The sequence below is a fragment of the Vipera ursinii genome, assembly GCF_947247035.1.
Source record: "Vipera ursinii genome assembly, chromosome: 17".
Classification (NCBI taxonomy): Eukaryota; Metazoa; Chordata; class Lepidosauria; order Squamata; family Viperidae; genus Vipera; species Vipera ursinii.
In genome coordinates, this window is record NC_139530.1 from 2,489,681 (window position 1) to 2,506,386 (window position 16,706).

Sequence of the window (16,706 nt, forward strand, 5' to 3'; positions counted from 1 at the left end):
TCTGAATTAGGAGCCAATTTGCGGGGTGGGGGGATTGTTGAAAGAGGAATTGGAACACCAGCCTTTGGAGAAATGGACGTGTACTTCCTGAAGTGCAGGTGGTTTTTTTTTTTTTAATACATGGAATTTGAATGCGGTGAGCCTGTTAATTCTTTTTGGTGGGAAGAAAAAGGCATTGTCTTGTACTCCTTGCCCCAAAATGAGATTCTCAGTGGAGGTGACTCAACAGAAGTTTAAACGCCAGCTAGCCAGGACATCTTCTAATCTGCAAATACATCTTTTTTAAAATTGCTAAATCGCACTGTGTAATTGCTTACAGCTTCCTAAGCTAGGAAGGTATTGGGAGCCGCTGCAAGGCCAGAGTATCATTTTGGTGGGGAGGACAAAAGGCTTGAGATGCAGAAGAATAGTCTGTTTGGGTTGGGAGGCTGTAAAAAAAAGAGCATTTTGAATCCACCCTGAGAAGCTCCTGGCTGGTTTTGTCTGATTTAAACTCCCAGGACTGGCAACCCAAAAAGACTTGGCAACTCTTCATTTACCTCCCCTTTCTGCTCTGAAAGATGCACACAGTCTTTTGCAGACAGTCTAACATCTGTTTAGCAGACACCTTTACGACATCCAGGCTCCCCCAGCAAATGTGCTAGGATTTATGCCAACTCTTGCCTAGGTGTGAACCAAAATACACAAGAGAGGCGGCTTCTAACGGGCTTTCCAGCACTCTGGAGGCTGGGTGAATTTATCAAACTCTAAAACAAATAAAACAGCCGTCCTTAAATCGTCTCGGCAGTCCTTCCTTCTGGAGCAGAGGAAATAAAATCAAAACTGCCCTGAATCTCAACGATCTCCCAATTTCACATCCGCTTTAACCTGCCCCAAAAGTGATTGGAGGGGAGGGGGGAACAGAGAAGATTGACAGGGACCTTGAGACGGCAGAGGGGGACGCCTAAGGAGGAGTGGGTAGATTTCTGTTCCTGATTCAGCTAAACAGCAAATGCCGATGGGGAACTAGAGTCACTATCTTTATTAGGCTAAAGTGATGTTTCTCCACCTTGTTGACAACCTCAAGATGTGTGGATTGCAACTCCCAGAATTCCCCAGTCAGCTGGGGATCTTTTTCCTAAAGACTGGGCTGGTTCTTCCAAAAGTTTGGCCTTTTCTTTTTCTGCACGAGGAATGTACATGTCTGCACGTTGGACTTGGTAAATTAAATTAGCTAAAGCTTTACTGGATGGTACAGAGAGAGGGAAAATGGGTTTACTTACTGAAAGCTAAGGACTTCCTTCCTTCCTTCCTTCCTTCCTTCCTTCCTTCCTTCCTTCCTTCCTTCCTTCCTTCCTTCCTTCCTTCCTAGTTCAACTGCTAGAGAAAAAAAGAAGAAGAATCTTACTGATATTTCTGCAAACAAATGGCAACTTCTGCTTATAAAACTCTACGTTTCCTGCTATCTCAATCAGACCTGTATAAGGGTTTTTGTTCGTTCGTTTCATTTTGGCACGAAACCAGACATTCCTTGCCAAAAGGCGATTCTGAGGGTAAAAGATTGTCCTACATGAATCCGTCCCCTTCATGGATTACTGCCTTGTCGTGGCGAAGGGGCTTGCGTAATTCAATGAAGCTATGGGCTATGCCGTGCAGGGCCACCCAAGACGGACAGGTCATAGCAGAGAGTTCTGACAAAACGTGATCCACTGGAGAAGGAAATGGCAACCCACTCCAGTATCTTTGCCATGAAAACCCTATGGACAGTACCAAAAGGCAAAACGATATGACGCTGGAAGATGAGCCCCTCAGGTCGGAAGGCGTCCAACATGCTACTGGGGAAGAGCAGAGGGCTAGTACTAGTAGCGCCAGAAAGAATGAAGCGACTGGGCCAAAGCCGAAAGGACGCTCAGCTGTGGATATGTCTGGTGGTGAAAGGAAAGTCCGATGCTGTAAAGATTTTTTCTCCATAGGAACCTGGAATGTAAGATCCATGAATCAAGGAAAGCTGGACGTGGTCAAACAAGAGATGACAAGACTAAACATTGACATCTTAGGTATCAGCGAACTAAAATGGACAGGAATGGGTGAATTTAATTCAGATGACCATCAGGTATACTACTGTGGGCAAGAATCCCTCAGAAGAAATGGAGTAGCCTTCATAGTCAATAAAAAAATAGGAAAAGCAATACTGGGATACAATCCTCAAAATGACAGAATGATCTCAGTTCGAATCCAAGGCAAACCATTCAATATCACAGTAGTCCAAGTCTATGCCCCAACCACCAGTGCTGAAGAGGATGAAATTGACCGGTTCTATGAAGCCCTACAGCACCTTATAGAACTAACACCCAGAAATGATGTCCTTATCATCATGGGGGATTGGAATGCTAAAGTAGGAAGCCAAAAGATAACTGGAATAACAGGCAAGTTTGGCCTTGGAGTACAAAATGAAGCAGGGCACAGGCTGATAGAATTTTGTCAAGAGAATACGTTGGTCATAGCAAACACTCTTTTCCAACAACCCAAGAGACGGCTTTACACATGGACATCACCAGACGGTCAACACAGAAATCAGATTGACTATATGCTCTGCAGCCAAAGATGGAGAAGCTCTATACAGTCAGTAAAAACAAGACCAGGAGCTGACTGTGGCTCAGACCATGAGCTTCTTGTTGCAAAGTTTAGGCTTAAATTAAAGAAAGTAGGGAAAAGCGCTAGGCCAGTCAGGTATGAATTAAATCATATTCCTGTTGAATATACAGTAGAGGTGACAAATAGATTTAAGGAATTAGATCTGATAGACAGAGTGCCTGAAGAACTATGGATAGAGGTTCGCAACATTGTACAACAGGTAGCAACCAAAACCATCCCAAAGAAAAAGAAATGCAAGAAAGCAAAATGGCTGTCTGAGGAAGCTTTGCAAATAGCTGAGGAAAGGAGGGAAGCGAAAGGCAAGGGAGAAAAACATAGATATGCCCAATTGAATGCAGAATTCCAAAGAATAGCTAGAAGAGATAAGAATGCCTTCTTAAATGAACAATGCAAAGAAATAGAAGAAAACAATAGAATAGGGAGGACCAGAGATCTTTTCAAGAAAATTGGAGAGATGAAAGGAACGTTTCATGCAAAAATGGGCATGATAAAGGACCAAAATGGCAGGGACCTAACAGAGGCAGAAGAGATTAAGAAGAGGTGGCAAAATTACACAGAAGAATTATACAAGAATGAGCTTAACGTCCCTGATAATCACAATGAGGTGGTCACTGACCTCGAGCCAGACATCCTAGAATGTGAAGTGAAGTGGGCCTTAGAAAAGCTGAGCAACAACAAAGCTAGTGGAGGTGACAGTATTCCAGCTGAGCTATTCAAAATCTTAAAAGACGATGCAGTAAAAGTGCTACACTCAATTTGCCAGCAAATTTGGAAAACTCAACAGTGGCCACAGGATTGGAAAAGATCAGTTTACATTCCAATTCCAAAGAAAGGCAGTGCCAAAGAATGTTCAAACTATCGCACCATTGCACTCATTTCTCATGCTAGTAAAGTTATGCTTAAAATTCTACAAGCTAGACTCCAGCAGTATGTGGATCGAGAACTACCAGAAGTACAGGCAGGATTTCGAAGAGGCAGAGGAACTAGAGATCAAATTGCTAACATACGCTGGATCATGGAGAAAGCTAGGGAGTTCCAGAAAAACATCTACTTCTGCTTCATTGACTATGCTAAAGCCTTTGATTGTGTGGATCATAACAAACTGTGGCAAGTCCTTAAAGAGATGGGAGTACCAGAACATCTTATTTGTCTCTTGAGAAATCTATATGCGGGCCAAGAAGCAACAGTGAGAACTGGACACGGAACCACTGATTGGTTCAAAATTGGGAAAGGAGTCCGGCAAGGCTGTATACTGTCGCCTTGCCTATTTAACTTATATGCAGAGCACATCATGAGAAAGGCAGGGCTAGATGAATCAAAAGTTGGAATTAAGATTGCCGGAAGAAACATCAACAACCTAAGATATGCAGATGATACCACTCTAATGGCAGAAAGTGAAGAAGAACTAAAGAGCCTGGTGTTGCGGGTGAAGAAGGAGAGTGCAAAACTTGGGTTGAAACTAAACATTAAGAAAACCAAGATCATGGCATCTGGCCCTCTCAATTCCTGGCAAATAGATGGGGAAGAAATGGAGGTAGTGACAGATTTTATTTTCCTTGGCTCCAAGATCACTGCAGATGGGGACTGTAGCCAAGAAATTAAAAGACGCTTGCTCCTTGGGAGGAAAGCCATGGCAAATCTAGACAGCACACTAAAAAGCAGAGACATCACCCTGTCAACAAAAATCCGTATAGTCAAGGCTATGGTCTTCCCAGTTGCAATGTATGGCAGTGAAAGCTGGACCATAAGAAAGGCTGAGCGCCAAAGAATTGAAGCCTTTGAACTATGGTGCTGGAGAAGACTCCTGCGAGTTCCTTGGACTGCAAGGCGATCAAACCGGTCAGTCCTAGAGGAGATCAACCCTGACTGCTCTTTAGAAGGCCAGATCCTGAAGCTAAAACTCAAATACTTTGGCCACCTAATGAGAAGGAAGGACTCACTGGAGAAGAGCCTAATGCTGGGAAAGATTGAGGGCAATAGAAGAAGGGGACGACAGAGAATGAGGTGGCTGGATGGAGTCACTGAAGCAGTAGGCGTGAGCTTAGATGGACTCCAGAAGATGGTAGAGGACAGGAAGGCCTGGAGGAACATTGTCCATAGGGTCGCGATGGGTCGGACACGACTTCGCAACTAACAACAACAACAAACATGAATCCGTAACCCAGGGGTGTCAGCCTTGACAGCTTTATGACTTCTGGACTTCAACATGCTGGCTGGGGAATTTTGGGAGCGGAAGCCCAGAAGCCTTAAAGTTGCCACGGTTGGACACCTTTGGTCTAACCACAAGACCGGCTCCTCCTTTGCTTCCTTTGCGCCTTAGAGACAAGAACGTTTTTTTCATCACTTGAACAAAGGATGGCAAATGTTTTAACCTGGTTGTATGCTGGTTTCCTCTTTGCTTTCATTCTTCTTCCATCTTTTTTCTTTCAACCTGTGACCTCCAAACTAACTTTCAGATAACTTTAAATCTCACATACTTTCCCCCTCCCCCTTTCCAGTAACCAATCTCTTTTACCATAAAGGCTGGTCCAAAACTGTAATAAAGATAATTTCGTTGGGATCTTGCATGCCCTTTTAAGTTATGCTGGATAGTTAGACAGACGTAGGCCTGCGACAAATTCACTGGCAGTTGTTCCAAGGTTGGGGACAGCAGCCGAAACCGCTGCCCAAAGCTTCTGCAAGGAAGCCAACAGCCTCTTGGCTGCTTCAGACGTCCAAGGACTTCTAAGTGTCCTTGAGATACGCCATTCTCCAGTCATAAAACCAGCCAGCCTCTCTGCCCCAAAGGGTCTTTGAGATTAAACAAGGGGTTAACCTATGAGCTGCCGTATTTTGATAAATGCCTCCACGGCTCCATTTGTAAAGGAAAGATTCCAAATTTACAGTGAGGGGGCTGCCCAGACAGAGTCTCCTGAGAGTGAGATGGATGGCTTTATAAATGTAATATAATACATAAATAAAATATTTCACTCCCCCTTCCCCAAGCATTCCTCTGTGGAACATTTAAATACTGTTTGGGTATCATTATAAATCAATTTTTCTCTCTTCCTTACCCTTTTTCCAGTCTCACCTCCTGCTAGTGAGCGAGGGTTTGCATCTGTAGATTGTTTCTGTGTGTGTGTGTGTCTGTGCAGTGTGAGCACGTATGTGTGTGTCTGTGTGTGTGTGTACCATTTTGACCGACTGGTTCTAATCTCCACCTGCATATACCTCCTAGGGACAAGCCACAAATATTTCAGCTATTTGATTTATGAAAACCCCAGCAAAATTTTGCGGGAGGGTGGGGGGAGATCTCCTGTAAGTACTGTGATTGATGGCTTCTTGCAAACATCACAGTTTTTAACACTGCTGCTCCCGTGGGTCTCTTGAGTGGGGAGAATTATGGGGGAAGGGAGGGAACACTAGCTTTGGAAAAGGTGGACTTCTTTTAGTTAATCCTCAGCCTAAACTTGGTTTAATTCATGCTGAGAAAAGGAGAAGGGAGGGGGCGAGGGGGCAACCCACAGTAATAAACCACTTTTGAATGTTTTGTTAGGCGGGTATTAAATTCCTGCATAGGGAAGACCTAATTCAATCGTCCAAGTGACACTTCGGTGACCTCAGAAATGGGCTTGCAGGCGCCAACTTCAAAAAAGGTTTAAGGCTGTGATTTAAGATTATAACTTGGCCTAAGAAAGCAGATAAGGAGCAAACTTTTGTTGAAAAATCTGCCTTTTCTCGCTGAAGCCTATTCAAAGCAGCAGCTTTGCCTCTCATTGGAGGAGAGGCCCAGTAGGTGTGGCTTTGCCCCTGCAGCCAATCAGTGTTGGAAGGAGTGTTCTAGGCAGCCAATAAGGGGAGAGGGTGACTTTTTGAAACTCTCTTTCCTTCCAGCTCTTTTTCCTGGAGGGCTAAACTGATCAAAGGGGGGTGGGGGGGGAGAGAAAATGGATGGGTTTAGATTAGTGTTCCTTATAGTAGGCAACTTGAAGAGGAATGGACTTCAACTCCCAGAATTCCCCAGTCTGCAAACCAGAAGGCCCAATCCAGCTGGGGAATTCTGGGAGTTGGGAGTTCACAGATCTTCACCCCTAACCCAGCGAGTCTCTTTGCCACTCGCTTTTAAACAGTTCAGGCAATCAATCTCAACCGTGGATCCCACCACAGCGACCGAGGCATCCCTTGCCCCCCAATGCACCCTAAAGAGGGCCTTTAAGTCAGCCCCTGGATCCTGACCTCACTCCGAAGCCCATCTCTCCTCCCCTGATGGCACCAATTCTCAGGAGGGATGGAGGGGGAAGGGTAGCCGACTTCAGGCTTGCCAGCCCGATGGAGGCATCCGTCTTTTGCTTCTGCCTGCCCTAAGGAAGCCTGCCAGATGGCGGCTGCTTGGGAAAGAGACTTCAACTTTAGGGAGCTTTTTCTGACCTACTTTTCACAAAAGGCAGCGGGCAGGAAGAGAAGGGAAGGAGGGGAAGAGGAAGGGAACGCCGGCCGGCCGGCCGAGAGGAAGGGCTGCCCCAGGCTCTTGGTCCCACTTGAAAATCAGAAGAGTCTAATGCGGTGGTTCTCCAGCTGGGCAACGGAGACTACAACGGGTGGACTACAACTCCCAGAATGCCCCAGTTGCCCAGCTGGAGAAACACGGGTCAAATCGAATGCTTTGATCTGGCACAAGGGTTGCCTCTTCTTCTAAACACATCAACCCCGCAAATTACAGGCTGTCCTCAACTTACAACACTTCGTTTAGTGACCGCTCAAAGCTACAACATTCGCTTAACGACCAAATTCGCTGCAATGTGCCATGTAGAGGCTGAATTCTCTTCTGCTTCCCTTTCCTCTTTGGGAAACACACACACACACAAAAATCACTTAGAAATTGCAGGTTTGAATCGCCTCGTCTCGTCTGACAGCCGGCTGGATAATTTGTCTCTCGGCTCCGGGAGGGGATGATGGAAGTCAGTTTGACAGCTGCACAACTCCCCGAGGATCGTGGACCCGGCAGCGTGCAGAGCAGCGACAGACAGAGCAGCCGACGCGGAATACCAATGAAGCGTCTGCCGACCAGGCCTGGCAAAATGAATCACCGTGCAGCCGGCTAGGGGGTAATTATGGTTATTGCACAAGGGCACGAGGGGCCGTGGGCGGGAGGGAAATGCCCCAGACTTATTCTGGAAACGTAACAAGAGGAAACCGAACTTCACCCCTGATATTGTGACCCAGATTGGGCTGGGATTTGGGGGCTGATCCCTGAATGTCCGGCGATCTTGACCTATTTGAGGGGCTGCCCCAAAGAAGGAGGGGTGGGGGGGTGCCCACCTATTCTCCAAAGCCCCTGAAGGCAGGACAAGAAGCAAAAGATGGAAATTTGATCGAGGAGAGAAGCCACCTGGAATTAAGGAGGAATTTCCTGACAGCGAGCACAATCAAGACTGGCAATCCAGCCTAGTGGGGGGATGAAGCTGAGAAGAAGGCCGAAGCGGCCTGTCACCTGAAGCCCAAAACGACAACACTGTTGTGCGACACACAGATGGAGACACCCCCCCCCCAAAAAAGGCACAATTTCCCTGCTGAAAAAGGGAGAAATCTAATTGGACCAGATGTGCTTAGTTGGCAAAACACCTCCCAGGTGAAAAGAAGGAAAGCTGGTGGTAAAATCATCAGTTAGGTCATTAAATAAGAAAAGTGGGGTGGAAACACACACACACACACACACACACACACGTGCAACGGCGTGTTTGTTTGAATGAACGCTACAGTAACCATAGACAACCCCGCTCGATTTAATTCATCCCACTCGTGAATCTGCTATCACCATAGTAACACCAACGGGCAAACATGCCGAAATATAGTAAAACATCCACATCTGGCGAACATCTGCACAGCGCCTTCCTCGAATTAGGAGAGCTGGAGCAGAGAGAGAGGCCCAGGAGAAGAAACAAGAGGAAGGCCCAGATTTCAGGAGCACCGTATATCAAAAAGTCGGTCGGAGTCCTGGGATGTGGGGGGGGGGGGAGAAAGCATCCAACATCTGGGATTGCCGTCTGAAAAACGTGGGAGGGGAGGGCAGGGGGCTAGGCAGCCTTCGGGGAGTCACTGGGCCACAGGGCTGGTGGGAGAGCATTGCTGGATTAGAGACCGGCTTTGCCAAGCATAACCCTCAAAAAAATGGAACTGCACTTCCGAATGTTTGCCCTGCTCGGTTTAAAATTCCAGCGGTGATTAGTCAAACTGGGTGCAAAGGAGGGAAAAGCAGGTCTGTGTGTGACAAAAACCAGGCAACGCTTCTCTTTGCCCTGCAATGGCCTTCCTAACTCCCTCCTCCCCAATTTCCAGCATACATTGGCTAAATTTGATCCCAGGTCATGGATCCTGCAGCCCTCCTCCCGGGAATCAAGGCTAAGATAAACCAGGGTTAGCCTGTGCCAAGGAGGCAAGGCCTACCTTTTGAGGGAAGACCAAAAAAAAAAAAAGATGTTGAAACTCTAGAAAGGGTGCAGAGAAGAGCCACAGAAATGTTTCGGGGACTGGAGGCGAAACCATGCAATGAATGGTTGTGGGAACTGGATGTGTGCCTAGTCTAAAGAAGAGAAGGTTGAGAGGTGACAATATCTGAGCAGCTGTGACAGAGAAGAGGGGATTGCTGTATTCTCCAAAGCTCCTGAGCGTGGGACAAGAAGCGACGGGTGGGAACCAATCAAGGAGAGAAGCAACCAAGAAATAAGGAGAAACGTCCTGAAAGTGAGGACAGTTAATCATTGGAACAGCCTGCCTCCAGAAGTTGTGGGTGCTCCATCACTGGAGGCTTTTCAGAAGAGACTGGACAACCATTTGTCTGGAATGGTGTCGGCCTCTTGCTAGGGCAGGGGGCTGGACTAGAAGACCTCTGAGGTCCTCGCAGCCCTGTGATTCTGAGCTGCAGGACAGATCTTTCTCCCAACCCTGTCGCTCTGTCATTCCTCGTCTTGAAAGAAATAAAACGCAGGGAAAACACCTTCCCTGAACAGATGAGCAGCTATGGAAATGGCATCCGGGCGCCGCCTGCATTTAAAGCTCATCCGCTTTAGTGAATAAGAGCCTTTACCTGGCATCTGTGAGCAATCAAATCAGGTGCGTGCGTGCGGCGTCTTTGGCGGCGTTTGCTTAGCTCAAATAAAAACACAGTTGGGCATAAACAGGCGTGCGGCACCGAGTAAATATATAAGCCAGCTCCCTGCCTTAGACACACAGACGTCTCTGCAGAGTCGAAACAGGTCTCCGAGGGGGCGATGGGAAATTCTCTCCCCCACCCCAAGAATTCAGAATAGCAGAAGAGGCGCGACCTGGTTTTTGTGGACACTGGACACTGACATATGTAAGGCACATATGGAAAGGGAACTTAAGAGGTCCCTTAGTCTAACACACACACACACACACACCCCACCCTGTGCCCGCAATTGGAATGGAGTCTGTGGTTATGGTTGCTGCTTATATTCAGAATTGAAAAAGTTTTCCTCTCTTGCGTTAGGGATGGTTGGGGGCAGCAGATGTGGGAGGGAATTTTAGATGGGGGGAGGGCTTTGAAGGAGACAGACAGTATCCAGCTTTGCATTGCGGGGAATTTTCAGATTATACGTGGATATCTAGGCTATGCCTAATTTGCCATGGAAAACACCGGGGATGCTATCTTGGACGCCTTAATTTACTCCAGATTAACCTGACTATAACATACTGTACTTCATGTGGATTTAATTTAGCAACTTAAATCCTAACCCTAATAAAACAACGTACTTGTAAGTTTGAGCTGCGTTTCCCTGATGGGGCGGTTTAAAGATGGGCAATGGGGCCGCTCCATCCCTTTTAAGCCCCGTAGCTGGGTTCACACGACACCTTGACCCAAGTCAGTTAAAACCCAAGCTGAAGTTTTAAGCCTGACTAGCTTTTTCTGCAGGAAAAATTCAACCTGGTTTGGGTGAGACGATGGTTCAATGCAGATAAATTTAGCTGACCATTAAAAGCATTAGCCACTGCTCTCAAATTTAAATCAATTTATTGTGCAAACTCCAAACGAAGCATCGATTATGGCTGTTACGAGGCAGATGGCCATGCTCAGATTTATTTTCCTGAATATTTTTCAAGTCTTATTGGTTGCACAGAATAGAATAGAATAGAATAGAATAGAATAGAATAGAATAGAATAGAATAGAATAGAATAGAATAGAATAGAATAGAATAGAATAGAATAGAATAGAATAGAATAGAATGACAAATCAAGCAGGTAGACAACCCTGTTCATACCTATATAGGTCACCTAGCTAATCTTCCTGTACTTGATTTTGGAGAATATTTCCAGCAACGGATGAAATAAAACCTTTAGGGAGACACACAGGCCTCGACAATCTGAGCTGCAGCTGCTGTGGCTGCTACCCCAGCCTTTCCGAGTCCCCACACAACGCAGGGAGCAATCCTCTCTTTCCTTTCCTACCATCTGTGGCCCACTTTGTGTGTTTTCCAGGGTGTGCGTACCACCTGTGGCCCTCTCGATGACAACAAGGCTGGAGACACCCTCGGATCCATGAAACGTGCAGCTGCGCGCTGACTTCACCCTTCTAGGAACACTGCGTCAGCTTACATTCCACATTTCACACTGTGCCTTTCTCAAAAGTTTTTGGCACCCGCCGGCCCCAGCCGGCATTGCCACTTCGCCAGCTGTGCCAGCTTTGATGGTGGGATAGACCCAGGCCTTGTTTTGACTTCCTACGAATTTGCTTTCCTCCTGTCGCACCCTCTCCCAGATCGGTCTACACGGAAGGACTCGGGAGAGTGTCTTCATTCAAACCAAGTGTCACTTCGATCCCACAGCTTACTAACTGTCGTCAGCAATGCTCAATTTACAATAGCAGTAGCCCTTAGACTTATAGACCGCTTCACAGCCCTCTCGAAGCAGTTTTTACAGAGTCAGCCTATGGCCCCCAACAATCTTGGTGGTCCTCATTTTACCGACCTCGGAAGGATGGAAGGCTGAGTCAATCTTGAGCCGGTCAGGATCAAACTCCTGTCAGTGGGTAGAGTCAGCCTGCAATCCTGCATTCTAACCACTGCGCCACAAAACCCAATTTGGCTACTGCAATCTTGGTAAGCTTCTGGAGCTGCACGGAAAACTACGACCGTCTCTGAATGAGCTTGTTTCTGAAAGACACGGTGCTTGGTGAAATTAACCTAGATTTACCCCACTGAGCCAAGCCTGACTGGTTTCCGAAAAGCTAAATAACGCTGGCGCAAGCCAATACTCCAGATGATCACAGCAACAATTATATATCTCTGCCGCTATTTGCACCCAGGAAGTCAACGAGAGTTGATTCTTCTTTAAAGAAGTATGTCCTTGGAGAGCAGGGAAAATTGAAGACCTCACTTTCAGAATTCAGCTGCCCTTGACATGAGATGGTGAAAGCCTGTTTTGTTTCAGCCTGGCTTAAATTCTTGGCCATTTAAATATTACAAGAGGTTGAAAAGGCGCTTCCTTCCTCGGTCTGCTATAAACACTCGGCAGACAACTGGAAGGAAGGGGTGTGGGGGAAAGGCAAAGATTTATACTTAATTACAAATGTTTCACTTCTGGGCATTTTCAGCAACATCTGGAGATGAAAGGTAACCAGCAGTACCTCCCACCAAGATGAAGCAGGCCCGTGTCCTCTACCAATCTCCCAAGGTTTATCAACAGACAACAGAAAGTGTTATTAAAGTATACTGAGAGCAGGCAGAGAAGAATGGAAATTCTCCCTTTTGGTCTCTCCTAACGTTGAGCAAAACCCAGATTCTCTTAAGGATCTTCTCACTTACTTGAAACTGCAAAGGACCCAATCTGCAAAGGAAACCCAGTGAACGTCCCTACTCACATCTTCTGGGACGGAGAACCCCATAAAACAGACAGGTTGATGGCTTAAACATTCCCAGCCTAAATGGGACACAAACTCTGTTTCTGACATGGCTGGCTGGCCAGTCCATCAGTGGAGCACTAGAAAGATGTCCATCATGATCGAAGCAATGGAGACTAGAGCCTTGACCAAGAAAAGAAAAAGTCACTCATTGTGACTTTGCATCCCCCTCTTCCTTGTCTGCTCAGACCCAGGAGATGTGTCCAATTCAAGGAAGACAGTGACTGAGTGGAACACGGTTAGGGGAGGGCTACCAAGGAGAGGACAGATCTGGAAACCAAGACCTAGGACAGGGGTGTCCACCTTTGGCAACGTTAAGACCTGTGGACTTCCTATGGATTTGTGGACTTCCTGTGGCTGGGAGGGGAATTCCAGGAGTTCAAGTCCACAAGTTTTCAATTTGCCAGGGTTGGTCCCCTCTGCCCTAGGAGGAATAGTTCAAGCATCTGGGGATCTTTTGGCCTACCGAAGAGACAAGGGAGGAGAGAGATGGCAGTGATCTTCAAATATCTAAGGGCTGTCGCACAAAAGGAGTGCAATTGTCCTCTGGCATCCCAGAAGACAAGAACCAATGGATTAAAAGGGCAAGGAAGGACCTCCACACAAGACGTCAAGAGGAGATTCCTGGCTGCATAAGCCGGGAGCCAATGCAGCAGGCTATGCCGTGAAGTGGTGCACTCTCCTTCGTTGGAGGTTGCCCAACAGAGGATAGATAACCATCTGCCAGAAGTACTTCCTGGCATAGAGCAGGAAGCTGGCATAGAGGATCTCCAAGGTCCCTTTGGACTCTGTGGTTCTATGAACCCGCTAAGCCATCTATCGTGGTCGGCAAACCCCGATGTTGGGCTTGCTAGCTCCTAAACCACCCAAGGTTTTGTTTGGATCCCCTTGCCATGGCAGCCGTTAGCTGCCTTTCTTTCCCCTGCAACAGCCTGAGCAGGTTTGAGAAATCCCTTAACAAGCCAAGCGCAGCCTGCAGACGGTCTCTTTAGAGCTATTCCATTTAAGCCACAGATGTTAAATGAATTCAGCAGACAGACGGAGTAATGGAATGTCGGTCCTTCAACTTCCCGCCTTATAGCAAAAAACCTCATATTTCTCTCTCTCTCTCTCTCTCTCTCTCTCTCTCTCTCTCTCCCTCTCTCTTTTCTCATCTAATTCCTAAAGCCGCCTCTGGGCTCTCTATTTTGAATTGCGGCATGCTTGTCAGGCTGGCTAACCCAATTTGGAAATAATTAAATTTTAAAATATTAAAGGGATTAAATATATTTCGCCTTCCCTCCTCCGCCTCCTCCAAAACGGGTGAATTTTTTTTCAGCACAAAACAGAAGGAGGGACTTTAAAAAAAAAAGTGGGGGGGGGAAAGGTAGGCACAAAAAGACGCACACCATGAAACGCACTGCAACACCCCCACCCACCCCCGATTTGCTACCATTATTTCTCTAGAGGGGCTTGGCAGCAATCCAAGCAGTTAATTTTAAATAAGAGAGGGACCCGGAGGCGTTCTGAAAGGGTTAGGGTTTAAGCCGGTTCAGTGGAAGAACAGACTCTACAAAATGCAAGACTTTCCCAACTCAACCCGCCATATTTCTAATAAAATCCGTCATCCTCTTTTTCAATTTCTTCTTCTTTTTTTTAAATTGTCTTGATGGGTCAGCCCGGGCAGCTTCCCAGCCGAAGTACCCAGGTACGGCTCCACTTGTGAGACAGTCGGGAATATTCCTTGGAGGGGTGCGAAACCAACTAACTTCATTTAAGGCTCCTTTCGCTTATTCTCCTAGGCCAAAATCCTACCGGAGGCCCAGCCGTGAAAATACAGCTTTCAGAGAGCTGCAGTTTACCCATTTAGCTTTATTAACTGACATGATTTCGAGGCGGTTTTTGTATATTATGCTGGCTGAGCTTCAGTTTTTTGGGGGTTTTTTTTGGCAATTTAGTAGACAGCCTAGTGGGAACAATCCAGCAGCTGCTGCTTGACGCTCATCGGCAACTCCTTCCATCTAAAAGCTCCCTAAAAGGGGAGCAGAATAACAAGAGGTGGAAGGGACCTTAGAGGTCTTCTAGTCCAACCCCCTGCCCAAGGTGGGTCCCGACGCTGCCTTTCCAGTCCCCGGAAAGCACAGCTTCAACCGAAATGGGAAATTCAGTCCTGGGATTCTGGAGGCGCGAGAGCTATCCCCACTATTTGCAAAATAAAATCTACGGTCCGGAAAGGAGAAGGGGAGTTTAAATAGCAGCATTGGAGATGACCAGGGGAAGCGACTGTTTCAAAAGACGGAATAATAGAAGAAAAAATTCTGTGCATTTTTGATCGGGTGCCACCGAGCTCAGATTGGGAGGTCGTGAGTTCAAGTCCCGCCTTAGTCATGAATGCTGGCTGGCTGACTTGGGCCAGTCACTCTCTCGTCGTCCATCTCATCACACAGGTTTCTTGTTATGGGGAAAACAGGAGGAGGAAAGCGTGTTGGATATATTTGCTGCCTTGAGTTATTTGTAAACATAATAAAGGCGGGATACCAATAAATAAATTCAATATTTCTACTTTGTTATAAAGCAACACGGAGCCAAGTTTTGCAAGTCTAAAACTCCACCCAACACTAAACTGGCAATCGAAATGTAATTCCTGGGTTCATGCCCCACCTTAGGCCAAATTCCAGCCCGCCAATATTAACAGTTTAATGCAATTTGTGGACCCACTCGAGGTTGCTTCAAAACGGCATTTGTTTTTCCAATTCTCTTCCAGATGGTTTACGTGGCGTCACCCGTGTCCCAATTTTCTAAATATATATATATGAAGCTCTCTGTTCAATTTTCCCACAAGCCCCAGATCAGCTTCCTAGGGGGCATTATGGCAGCTGCTCAGGACGGCAAGAGGTTAGAATTCACCCACTCCGCTGTGGGTCCCACTTCCTGGCAAGAGTAGAGACAACGGGGAGGAACAGAGCTTCCGGTGTGGTTTCCCACTGGAATGCCATGTGGAGCAAAACAACCAATGCGCATGGACTCAAGAGGAAGAGGCCAGAAAAAAGAAAAAGAAAAAAGGAGGGGGGGGAAACCCCGGGAGAGCCGGCCAGCCACTCCGCCTAATTGAAAGGACCGGCCTTTGACCTCCCTAAACGACAGGGACTGTGGGAAAAGGAGTTTGTCTCAGGACCCTTGGATAATAGTTGGCTGCAAACTCACCCGTGGAGAGGAGCCAAGGGAAAGCCAGTTACGGAAAACCCTGGCACGGTCCCTTGAGAGTTTAGTCCCAAAACCACTCTGCTGCTGCCTCTCTGGAAGTCTGTTCCTCTGCCCTGCATCTTCCGGATCTGCTGCCTGGAAAATCTCCTGGGACAGAGAGAGAGAGAGAGAGAGAGAGAGAGAGAGAGAGAGAGAGAGAGAGAGAGAGGGAGGGAGAGGGAGAGAGAAAATGGAATTCATCTGAATGGCAAAGCAGCTCAGCTTCCCTTGCCTCAAATGTGCTTCCCAGAATAATGGTGCAAAATGAGAAAAGCAAAGTTAGCATTGCCTGCAGCGCGAGCAACGTGCAAACTCAGAAAAATGCCCCATTTTGCTGCAAATGCGCCCCTCTCTTTTTTTCACCAGGGGCACGTTGCACGAGGTTAGGGGACTTCTCTGTCGCTCCCGAGGTAGCCAAACCCGGGGTTTTATGAGCGATGCAACGGATGCTGGATGGACCGGATGATGTACATTTGCCCTGGTTAAACGCTCAGCCCGGCTTGACTGAAGCAATCTTGACGGGCTGGACATTTTGGGGCAGGGGCTGAGTTGTCTGACAGGTGACAGATTGACAAGCATGGATGCTTGACCTTTTAGCTAACTGGACACACAGCTAGGCACAGAGATGCACTCCAGTCATTAGAGTCTAGAAAATGGAGAATGCAGGAGACAGACAGACAGACAGACAGACAGGCGCACAAACCACCTTGCTAAGTTGGGAGGAATCCCTAAACTGGGCTGATGCTGGCAGGGGCCATTTTGTTTCCATCCCCTTCTCCTGACCAGGGTGGTGAGGGAGACTTTTAACAGGTTAAAGGGCAGGGGGTTTTCACCACCCAAATCTTTTTTTTTTGCCGGCGGGGCAACTAGAGGAGGCGGCCTGGAGCCAGGAAGACCGTAGCAGCGTCTCTTCCAGGGTGCAAAAAGCTATTTATTTTCCTCCCTGCCTCCGGTCTG

At 47.2% G+C, this 16,706-nt stretch overlaps 1 long non-coding RNA gene across 1 annotated transcript in view; it reads right to left on the reverse strand.

Moving 5' to 3' along the window:
- Positions 1-15,846, reverse strand: part of LOC310648111 — a 30,301-nt gene extending 14,455 nt beyond the window's left edge. Inside the window, exon 1 of the long non-coding RNA XR_014494016.1 lies at positions 15,711-15,846. This is a non-coding gene — a long non-coding RNA (uncharacterized lncRNA). The remainder of the gene's footprint in view (positions 1-15,710) is intronic.
- Positions 15,847-16,706: the final 860 nt, after the last annotated feature.